Below are 12,011 nucleotides of genomic sequence, written 5' to 3' on the forward strand. Positions count from 1 at the left end.
AAAATGAGCCCAGCAGGCCCGAGCAAAACTCAGGCAAAGGCACCAAGAGTCACAGAGGTTCTAGCCAGAAAAAGATCCCGTAACATTTTGGGGCTTCTATGTAGCTGTGGCAGCTGATACCCTAGGACCCACTGAGCACTCACGCATATACAACCTGGAAATGCAGAGGACCTAACATCTGTGGAGTCACCTTTGACTGATGAGGGAGGAAACCTATGTACAAATATTTTTATACCTTTTGTTCCATAGGCATATAATTGTAAAATACATTTTCCAAGACTCCTCAAAGGTATGCTGGAATAAAGTACTAGTAACCAGGAGCAGTAGCCAGTAATGCATTCTTATATTGACTTTCCTTCATTCCCTGTTCACTCCCTTTGTCCTCACAGTCATTCCCGTGATGATGTTCCCAAGAATCTCCTCAGTGCAGCCTTTATCTTGGCCTCTGTTTAAAGGTGAACACAGGCTAAGGAAATTTCCCTTTTACTGTTTTACAGACAGCATTTATAAGGCACGTGTGCTGATGTTCTTCATTACCCATTAGTCAGTTATGGAATTCCTCTACAGGCATGACCTCAAAATCCCTCTAAACACGAGATTCCTGGGAGGCATTGCCAGTTCACTGAAATTGGCATCACCATGATCTCTGACTGTCATTCTGGAATTGTTTGTTTTCTGTAAACCCTGAAAGATCTAAGCTTCCCATGTACACAGGGAAGTATGGTCATTTGTTGGGATATGGATGTTGAGCAATAGGCTAGCCTTACTCATGCGCTTAGTGACTCTTATACCAACATATGGCATTTGGGATTCAAATCCATGCCTCAATAAGGTTACAATCAGTTGGGATTAATTTAAACCTTACATGTTAATTCTGTAAATTACATTATCTATCATGTAAAAGTAATCATATAGAGCCATGTGTGGTGGCTCTTGCCTGTAATCCCAGCATTTTGGGAGGCTGAGGTGGGTGGATCACCTGAGATCAGGAGTTCGAGACCAGTCTGGCCAACATGGTGAAATCCTGTCTCTACTAAAAATACAAAAATTATCCGGGCTTGGTGGCAGATGCCTGTAATCCCAGCTTCTCAGGAGGCTGAGGCAGAAGAATCACTTGAACACAGAAGGCAGAGGTTGCAGCGAGCCGAGATTGCACCACTACGCTCCAGCCTGGGTAACAGAGTGAGACTCTGTCTCTAAAAATAAAAATAAAAATAAAAAATATATATATGATATATCTATCACTAAAAGTCTCCTACCCATATTTTGACCTTGGGTCCAGAGCTATTGCTTTATTTCATCCCTGTTCCCTGAGTAATCGCATTTATTTCATGGACCCAAAACTTGCTTGTTAAAACTAGAACTAGGTTTGTTGAAAGTCATTGTATAATATAAACAAGGAAAGCCTAGGACCTGAAAGAAGCTTGAGAATATTCAAGCATGAAGATGGCAAATAGGTGTCTTACCCTGTAACAGTTCTTATGGGTAATGCCCACCTGAAATTTACTGTTCAAAGAATTCTGTTGACCCATATGGACTCAATGAGAGAGTTCTGTGAGTTACTAGTGCTGTCTATCATGGGCAATATGTTTTGCTATCTCTGTAGCAACATATAAGAAGAAAAAGTCTAAGAAAACAAGCCAAATATGAAATTAAGGGAAACTGGTAGAAGATTAATTCAATTGCCACCTTCTTTAACTTGCTGAGCCAAAGCTTATTCCACCTAAATGAGTCTAGGAAACCATAATACATAGTACTTTTTATGTACTTGGCTCTTCCACTAAGCTGTGAGTTTCTGAGGACACAAAGCCAAGCATGGAGCCCTAAATTCAGGCCGGCAATAGTCATTGAGAAAACCCTTCTGACAAATTGACCCACACCTCAAACTCAAGAGATCATTAGAGAAATCTGAAGCATTTATGATGCACTGAGGATAATCAAAGTAACAACAAACTTTAAACCCCACTCAACTCCCTGATTAAAAGACCTAGCAGAAGGAAAAGCACACTTCTCTCCAGGTATAAGAAATATTTACTTTATGTTTACTCTGATGGACACCATGTCAAACCGTCAAAGAAGAGATATAACAAAAAGCAGAAGCAGACTCAGATATGACAAAAATAATAGATCTATCAGAGAAGGGATTTTAAATAACCGTGATTAAAATGGTAAAGGTTCCAATGGCAAAGATAGACACTATGCGAGATCAGAGAACACCAAGAAGGATAAATCACACACACGCACACGCGGGCACACACACACACACCAGGCATACCATAGTCAAACTGCTGAAAAACAAAACCAAAGGGGAATTCTGAAGGTGACCAGAGAAAAAAGGTACGTCACTCACAGAGGAAAAAGCTAAAATTCTAGCAGACTCCTTTAAGAAACCATACAAGCCAGAAGACAGCAGAGTGACCCTTTTTAAGTTCTGAAAGGAAGAAAATCAACACAAAATTCTGTAACAGCAAAAACATTTTTCAAAGGTAAATGAGAAATAAAGACTTTTTCAGAAAAATTAAAAATTGAAAGAATTCATTTCCAGCCAAGCTAGTATATAAAAAATGCTAATGGAAATTCTTCAGGCAGAAGGAATATGACATAGGTCAAAAACTTAGATTTACAAAAAGAAATAAAAAGCGTTGTAAATAGCATAAATAAAGGTAAAATTAAATATTTTTCTTATTTTTAACTTCTGTAAAAGATACTTGACTGCCTAAATAAAAATTAGTAATATGGTGTTTATAGTATATATAAAAGTGAAATATGTGATTAAAACTCTAGAGATGAGTGGTCCCTTTAAAGTCATTACTCTATACATGGAGAGGTATGTTATTTTAATGTGCACTCAGATTATATTTAAGTATATATTGTAAACCCTAAGGCAACCACTAAATTTTTTAAAGATGTGTAAATATTAAGTCAATGGGGGGTATAAAATAGGATAATAAAATCTCTTCAATTAAACCACAAGAAAGCAGAAAAGGGGAGAAAATCAAAGAGCAAATGGAACAAACGGAAAAAAGGCTGGCATTATGATAGATTTTAATCCAACCGTATCAAAAATCACCTTAAATACAAATATTGAATAATGCATTGGGTCTAATCCGGAAGTCTTTATAATAAACAGAGGGTATTTTATTAGCAAACCCATGGCACTGAAAAGACAGCATGTTTAATGCAGAAAACATTGAGTTGAAAAAGAAAGGACAAGTTGTTGAATATGTCTAACATAGTAAGTTTCTTTTTAAATCTATGATGGAACATCAAGTCACAAAAGTTAACCTGTTTTTCAGGAATTTATGCAGCCATTCTAGTTGGGTCAAAGGGAAATATATTGAGTGTCCATTTTGTAGCTCTCTAGCTGTACAGAGTTAATACCCTCAGGTACTGTTGACAAGGCCAGACACTTGTCCCTGACTCATGTCACAAGAAGTGTGAAAATCTGATTCACAGCAGCTATCGAAGAGTAAATTGTCCATGGAGGATGTAATGATGAGTTGACAGTAATGGGTTTATTTCTTAGGCTGCCTATTTAACTTCATTGCTTCCTGGCCTCAGAGTGCAGCTCATGCCCTTACCAGTCTTTTATTAGTTTGAGGTAACATTGTCATACGGAGGGTGGAAAGAGAAAACATGTTTGCCCTACTAGGAATAGTCCTTAGAATGCATGATTTACAAGTGCTGGGTTAAGACATCATTTTTAATACAAAACATATGCAGCAAGTGGAACATGATTCATGCATGGGCAGGTGGTCAAGGTTGTCCAAGCATTGGAGAACGGGCCAGAATTCTCCATCCCATCATGCAGCTACTACAAGAAAACAGATCCTAAAGGACTTTAAAATCTCCTCTCGGCTTTCTCCTAAAGGCTTCCTCACCTTTCTTAGCTGTCCCATTAAGAGGAGTAGACCTTTTTACAATTGCTCTAAAAAAGTAATATCTCTGTTTTAAAAAATTAACTTTTAATGGTGTGAATAATCTTTCAGTGTCAGCGATTTTTTAAATCTAATTCAGCTCTTTTAGCCCTGGGAAGAGGCAGGCACAATCTCTGATGTAAAGCCAGGATGTGCCTTTCCCAGGAGAATTCACACCAATTTCCATGACCATCACAAGGCTAAAAAGGGGTTGGTGTTACACTTGCACCACTAATATTTCCCGTGGCTCCAAAAGTCCATTAGACAGAAACTTCCTACGGGCAGGGAATGTAGCAACTGGCACAATGGTGGACACATAACACTGAAAACTTATGAACAAATATTAAAACAAAATCCCTGTCCTCGTAATGTTTACATTCTACTACTAGAAGATGGCTAAAAAAACAAGTGAAATATATGGTATGATGGACTGATAAACACTTAAGGGAAAAATCAAGTAAGGGTGAATTTTATTTTAAAATACGTGGTCAGGGAAGGCTGTATGAGCAAGGAGCTGAAGGAGGTGAGAAAGAGAGCTATGCCTCTCTGGAGGAAGAGCATTCTGGGAAGAGGATATTAGAAGTCCAGAGGCCCTGTGTCTGTTAGACTGGAGAAACAACAGAGGGGCTAGTGTGTCTGAAGTGAACTGAGCAGAGAGCCAAATCTCATTGAGGTCATCATTGCTTTCCTAGCCTAGATACTTTTTTTCTTGGTGAAATAAAGGTACCGGATGCTCCTCTTAGTGCCTGTACTTGCAATATGTTTTCTTTCATCATTCCCTACATATGAAGACTTGTTTTTCTAGGCCCTAGGAAGGTGAACTAGATCTAGGAATATTGGATTTAGTTGTCCTTCTCTTTGTCTTTTTAATCTAAAATAGTCCCCTTAACTTTTTTCTCTCCTCCATAGCATTGGCATCACATCAAGAGTTACATAATGTCAATATATCCCATTATTGGAAGATCTCATGTTTTGTCAATTATTTAAATTAACATCACTCAGAATTTGTAATAAACATTTCTCCCTTTGAAATAAATAAGTAATCTATGGGATGGTACATTGAGAGCACGTGAACATTCTCTTCCTTGATAAATTTTCACCTCCCTATAGTTTTGGTAGCAATTGGTGATTCTTACCTGAATAATTACATTGATGATTACAAAATGGTGATTTTCTAATTTCACAATCTCTTCTATTTCTTAGCTAGCATTCCTTAGTAAAGAGGAACTTTTCCTTTTTGATGTTCTGTTAGATTTGGCTAGCTGGCATTTTGTTAATTTTTGCATCTATGTTCATGAGAAATATTGGTCTGTAGTTTTTTTTGTTGTGTCCTTTCCTAGTTTTGGTATTAGGGTAATATTGACTTCTTCGAATGAGTAAGGAAGGATTCCCTCTTTCTCAGTCTTTTTAAATAGTTTCAGTAGCATTGTTTCCAATTCTTCGAATGTCTGGTAGACTTCAGCAGTGAATCCATCTGGACCTGAGCTTTTTGTTGATGTTGGCAATTTTTTAAACTACTGATTCAGTCTCACTTCTTGTTATTTGTCTGTTCAGGGTTTCTTCTTCTTCCTGATTTAATCTAACAGGGTTGTATTTTTCCAGGAATTTATCCATTTTCTCTAGATTTTCTAGTTTGTGTGCATAAAGGTGTTCATAGTAGTCTTGAATGATCCTTTGTATTTTTGTGGTTTCAGTTGCAATGTCTACAGTTTCATTTCTAACTGAGCTTCTTTGAATCTTATATCTTCTTTTTTGGTTAATCTAGCTAATGGTATATAAATTGTGTTTATCTTTTCAAATAAGCAACTTTTTGTTTCATTGATCTTTTGTATTGTTTTTGTTGTCTAAAATTCATTTATTTCTGCTCTGATCTTTCTTCTCATACCTTTGGGTTTAGTTTGTTCTTATTTTTCTGGTTCCTTGAGGTGTTACGTTAGGTTGTCAATTTGTGATCTTTCATACTTTTTGACATAGGAATTTCGCACTATAAACTCTCCTCTTGGCATTGTCTTTGCTGTCTCCCAGAGGCTTTGATAACTTGTATCACTATTATCATTCCTTTCAAATAATTTTTAAATTTCTATCTTGATTTCATTGTTAACCCAAAAATTATTCAGGAAAAGATTGTTTAATTTCCATGTATTTGTACAGATTTGAGTGTTCTTTTTGGAGTTGATTTCTAGTTTCATTTCAATGTGGTCTGAGAAGAGACTTAATATGATTTTGATTTTTTTTTCATTTATTGAGACTTGTTTTGTGGACTATCATATGGTGTATCTTGGAGAATGTTTCATGCAGGGATGGTTTAACATATAAACCATCAATGAATGTGATACATCACATAAACAGAATTTTTTAAACTCCATATGATTATCTCAATAGATGCAGAAACAGCATTTAGTAAAATTCAGCATTTATGTATGATAAAAGCCCTCAAAAAAACTAGGCGTAGAAGGGACTTACCTCAAAATAACAAAAGCCATATATGACAAATCCACAGCCAACATCATACTGAATAAGAAAAGGTTGAAAGCATTCTCCCTGAGAACTGGAACAAGACAAGGATGCCCACTTTCACCACTTCTTTACAACATAGTACTGGAAGTCCTACCAGAGCACTCAGGCAAGAGAAGGAAATAAAGGGCATCCAAATTAGAAAAGAGAAAGTCAAACTATTGCTGTTTGCCAGTGATATGATTATATACCTAGAAAACCCTAAAGACTCCTCCCAAAGACTCCTAGACATGATGAATTCAGTGAAGTCTCAGGTTACAAAATCAATGTACACAAATCAGTAGCAATGCTATACACCAACAATGTATAGCAGTGAGATCAGGGAGAGAGTCTAATCAATAACTCAATCCCTTTTTCAACAGCTGCAAAAAATAAATAAATAAAATACCTAGGAATATACTTAACCAAGGTTGTGAAAGATTTCTACAAGGAGAACTACAAAACACTGCTGAAAGAAATCATAAAAGACACAAATAAATGGAAATACATCCTATGCTCATGGATTACAAGAATTGATGTGATGAAAATGACCATACTGCCTAAAGAAATCACAGATACCATGCAACTCCTATCAAAATACTCACATCATTTTTCACGTAATTTTTTAATCCTAAAATTCATATGGAACCACAAAAGAGCCCGAGTAGCCAAAGCAACCCTAAGAAAAAGAACAAATCTAGAGGCATCACATTATAAGACTCCGAATGTATACTACAAGGGTACAATTACCAAAACAGCATGGTACTGGTATAAAAGTACACACATAGACCAATGGAACAGAATGGATAACCCAGAAATAAAGTCAAATATGTACAACCAACTGATCTTCAACAAAGCATACAAAACGTAAACTGGGGAAACAACACCCTATTTAATAGATGGTGCTGGGAAAACAGGATAGCCACATGTTGATGCATGAAACTGGATCCCTGTCTTTCACCTTATACAAAAATCAACTCAAGAAGCAGCAAAGATTTAAATCTGAGACCTCAAACCATGAAAATTCTAGAAGATAACGTAGGAAAAATTCTTCTGGACATTGGCCTAGGCAAAGAATTTATGACTAAGACCCCAAAAGCAAATGCAACTAAAATTAAAATAAATAAATGGGACCTAATTAAACTAAGCAGCTTCTGTACAGCAAAAGAAATGATCATCAGAGTAAACAGACAACCCACAGAATGGGAGAAAATATTTGTGAATTATGCATCCAACAAAGGACAAGTATCCAGAATCTGCAAGGAACTCAAACGAATCAACAAGAAAAAAAAACAAATAATGACATCAAAAATGGGCAAATGACATAGACAATTCTCAAAAGAAGATATACAAATGTCCAACAAACATGAAAAAACAATGTTCAACATTACAAATCCTGAGAGAAATTCAAATTAAAATCGCAATGAGATACCACCTTACTCCTGCAAGAATGGTCATTATTAAAAAGTCAGAAAAGAATGGCATGGATGTGGTGAAAAAGGAACCTTACACACTGCTGGTGGGAATGTAAATTAGTACAACCTCCATGGAAAACCCATATGGATATTTCTTAAAGAACTAAAGTAGATCTACCATTTGATGCAGCAATACCCCAAAGAAGTCAATATGTCAAAAAGACACCTACACGAATATTTATTGTAACACAATTCACAATTGCAAAGATGTAGAACCAACGTAAGTGCCCAAAGACCAATGAGTGAATAAAGAAAATGTGATATATATACACCATGCAATACTACTCAGTCATAGGAATGAATGAAATAATGTCTTTTGCAGCAACTTGTATGGAGTTGGAGGCCATTATTGTAACTGAAGGAATTCAGGAATGGAAAACCAAATACTGTATGTTCTCACTTATAAGTGGGAGCTAAGCTCTGGGTAGACAAAGACATGCAGAGTGATAGAATGGGCTTTGGAGACTCAGAACGGGGAGAGTGGGAGGCGGTAAGGGATTAAAAACTACACACTGGGTACAATGAACACTACTCAGGTGATAGGTGCATTAAAATCTCAAGACTTCACCACTATACAATTCATCCGTGTAACCAAAAACCTCTTGTACCCCAAAAGCTATTGAAATAAAAAATATACTAATAGAAAAATAAAAATCCTCAAGAAGAAAGAAAAAGAGGAGCTTTTTTCATTGGAAGGGAGATTTTTTTAAATGGCATGTTCTGAAATTTTCTTACAACTTTTGATATACAAAGTATTTATTAACTCATAAAATATGTTTCATGGTTCAGAAACTACTGAGCTGAACTCTAAAATAATACTGTGGGCTCTGTAGATTCACAAGGTGTATGCAACTGAGAACATCACACTCTTAACACAATAGAGAGTATGCCTGACAGCTTGGCACCTGCTCGTGGGCAATTGTTCTTCTCTCCTATCAGCTATTTCTGTCAGGACTGGCTCTTCATGTGTTCTCATAGGGATAACTCTGTTAAGCAGATCTCTTGGTGGGTTTATGGCAGTGTTTTGGAGGAAAATAAAGATTCTGAGTTACGTTGTTTGAGGAAAACTGAACTAAGAATATAGAGTTGTGGGAACTAATCTAGATTCTGCTCCTCACAAGCTCTGAGGCCCAGTTGCCATGCCTGAAAAATGAAGTTCTGATGTGTTGTCATAGGATTCTGCGCCTATACACAGTTCCTCATGAATCGTTGTTATTTGTGTTTATATCTTAGAGGTCTTTATAAAGTTCACTTTCAAGATTTTCAATAGTATGTATAAAAAGTACTATTCCAAAAAAATATTTCAGAAGGGCAGGGCCATACTGTAGATGCAATATCTGGAATTACCACCAGCAGAAGCATATTGAGTGCTGACTCTATATCAGACATAGTGCATAATGCTGATCTTCCACTCTTTCATTTACTACTCAGTAAGTCAAAGTAAGAGTATTATTATTACCCTGACTTGTATAGATGGGAAAACTGAATCTTAGAAGGAGCTTATCCAAATTACAGGATGGTACCCTTAGGTGTCAGACTCAGGTCTATCTGATTCCAACCCGACCAACAGTCTTAATCATAGTGCCACAGTCACTTCCATAGGAACATCAGAAGAGCAATAAATGGTTTGGACCTTTTCAGGGCCTTTTATGAGACCCAGATGCTCTGCAAAGATTTGAGTTTTCTATTTTCAGTCACAGGCTTATATTGAGTGCCTATGGAATGCCACCCTCAGCATTACAAGAAAAAAGAAAGAAGAGACATGGCTCTGTGCTCAGGAAATCCATCATCTAAATTGTATATGGCCATATTGACATATATATACATACATACATACACACAGACATACTTGTACACATACAAATAACATATGTCCATCGTTTATTACACACTCACTATGCAATAAGTGCTTCAGATATATCACTTTATTCTCCACATAAGCCATGTGTGGTTGATATTACCATCTCTATTTTATAAATGTTAATAGACAATCAGTGCAAAAATGTATATAATCCTGAATATCCAATCATAATTCTGAGTATCCACTGTCCATATCAGATGACCACGGAGTGAGCAGCATGTGAATCCAGGGGCCTTCCCTATGGGACTTTCCATTCTGGTTGAGAAATTAAAACTAACACACCTGAAATGTCAGAAAAGACCACAGGGATTATCATTAAGTGCCAGGCTGGGTTACCTAGACTGTTGTCAGAGGGATCTTGGCAGAGAAAAATCCAACCAACGGTCATGTAGTCAATGGTCATCAGACAGGTCTGATAATTTTGTTAGAATGTTTGGATTAAACATAACCTGAAGGCAATAGTTGGACTTCCAAATGTTGTTTGTTTGCTTATTTGTTAAGATTAAGTTACATTTAGGTTTTTGTTACTTAGAACCAACATAGTCCTGATTAACACAGAATGAAAAAATGGATGAACAAGGTGTGGGACAAATGATTGGCAGGGGCCTTCCAACAGAAGGGCTGGAGAAATTACTGCATCATTTTTTGAGAGGCAACTCCCTTGAATTTAACTATCCAATCAATAAAACAAAGTTATACCTTTAACCCCATGAAGCAGAACTTGCAAAGTTCTAACTAAGCTGACTGACGGAGCTTGAGTTCTCTGGACTGAAGGTAAAGCAGTAAAAGATACTACTTACTATCAAACACACAAAAATTAAAGTGTGGTAGAAGCTAAAAATAAATGCATTTTTCGATAACCAAACATCATTTATTTAACTTGCACTGTTTTGTGATTTCTTTTTTAAGAGACATTTTGCATCTTACTGCTTTCAAGAGAGCTACTGCCTTCCTGGTCAACAATCCCCTTGTCTCTACTGTTTCTTCATCATTTATTTAGTCCATCTGTCAGTCAATCCATCTTTCTCTTCTTTCTCTTTTCTTTTCCTTCATTTTCCACCTCAGAAAGAGACTTCTAACTAAACTCAGCAAATGGTTCTCAGATAATTATCTTCTAAAGGAAATATAATGCATTGTTTATGTATCCACCAAATGACACATTCTCCATTCCTCATCCCACCCTCATACAGAGAGCAGTGACTTGCCTGCCTTCTCACATCTTAGAGAAGTAAACTTCACTCTTTAGCTCTGGCTTCTAATGGCCATAACTTATAGTAGAAAAGGTTGATGTATTGGGTGCAAGAAAAGTAAATTTAAGTTAATAATGAGAGTGATTATCATTTGTTTCAGTTCTTGATCTCTGTATAGGCAATAAAGAAGAGCTTCAAAAACCAGAAAAAAAACATAAATAAGATTCCTAATAAAAGATCTTTATTACAGCTACACTGAGCTGAGCCCAGAATACCCTCGCAGACTTTGTCAACGGGCTTTTTCAGAAATCACACAGAGAAAAAGATTGGGCAAATAATGTTAGGATCCCTGCCAGTGGGCAGCTCTGCCCTCAAGTATGCAGAGAAATATGGAGAGGACTTAGAGGGAACAGCCATGCCCCTTCAAGGATAGCCAGAATGAACCTCTGAGAAAAGCTACAGACAGCAGGACCATTTGGATTGGTTCAAGAGTCTGGAGGTGAGTAACATCAGTGAAGGTGACAAATGTGAATGGCTCCTATAAAGGATAAATGATGACCAGCATTTCTTAATATCTGCCGAGGTCTGAGCTGTGCCCTGCGAAGACATTAGGCTGACAGCAGGGCAGTCTTCTGGCTGGGTGAAACTTTAAAAATGGTGATGAAAATCTGCTCAGAAAGGGTCTCACTTAGGATGAAGCTTCCTCCAATGAGCTCACAAGGTTTATTCTCCTCACAGATGTAGGACTTCGAGTTATGTGTTTTGGAGAAGGATGCAAAATGGAATGAATAATTTTCTTCTCTTGACCATAATGCATAAGGAAGCTGGTAATGAGAGGAATATTAGAAACATAAATATATGGACCAGGGGAGGCATGACAAGCAAGAAGGTGCTGGGAAGCAGGAGGGCTTAGAGCATGCGGTTGTACTGCTCACCCCCATTACAGGACAGGCACGTATCCGGTGAAAGTAACATAAAACATACATCGATAGACTTGAAGGGGAAAGGAAGAGGAAGAGATGCCACTGAGTCACGAGGTCAGGAATGTGTGGAATCTAGGAAGGAGTGTTACCGC

The sequence above is a fragment of the Macaca thibetana genome, chromosome 9 (genome assembly GCF_024542745.1).
Source record: "Macaca thibetana thibetana isolate TM-01 chromosome 9, ASM2454274v1, whole genome shotgun sequence".
Taxonomy (NCBI): Eukaryota; Metazoa; Chordata; class Mammalia; order Primates; family Cercopithecidae; genus Macaca; species Macaca thibetana.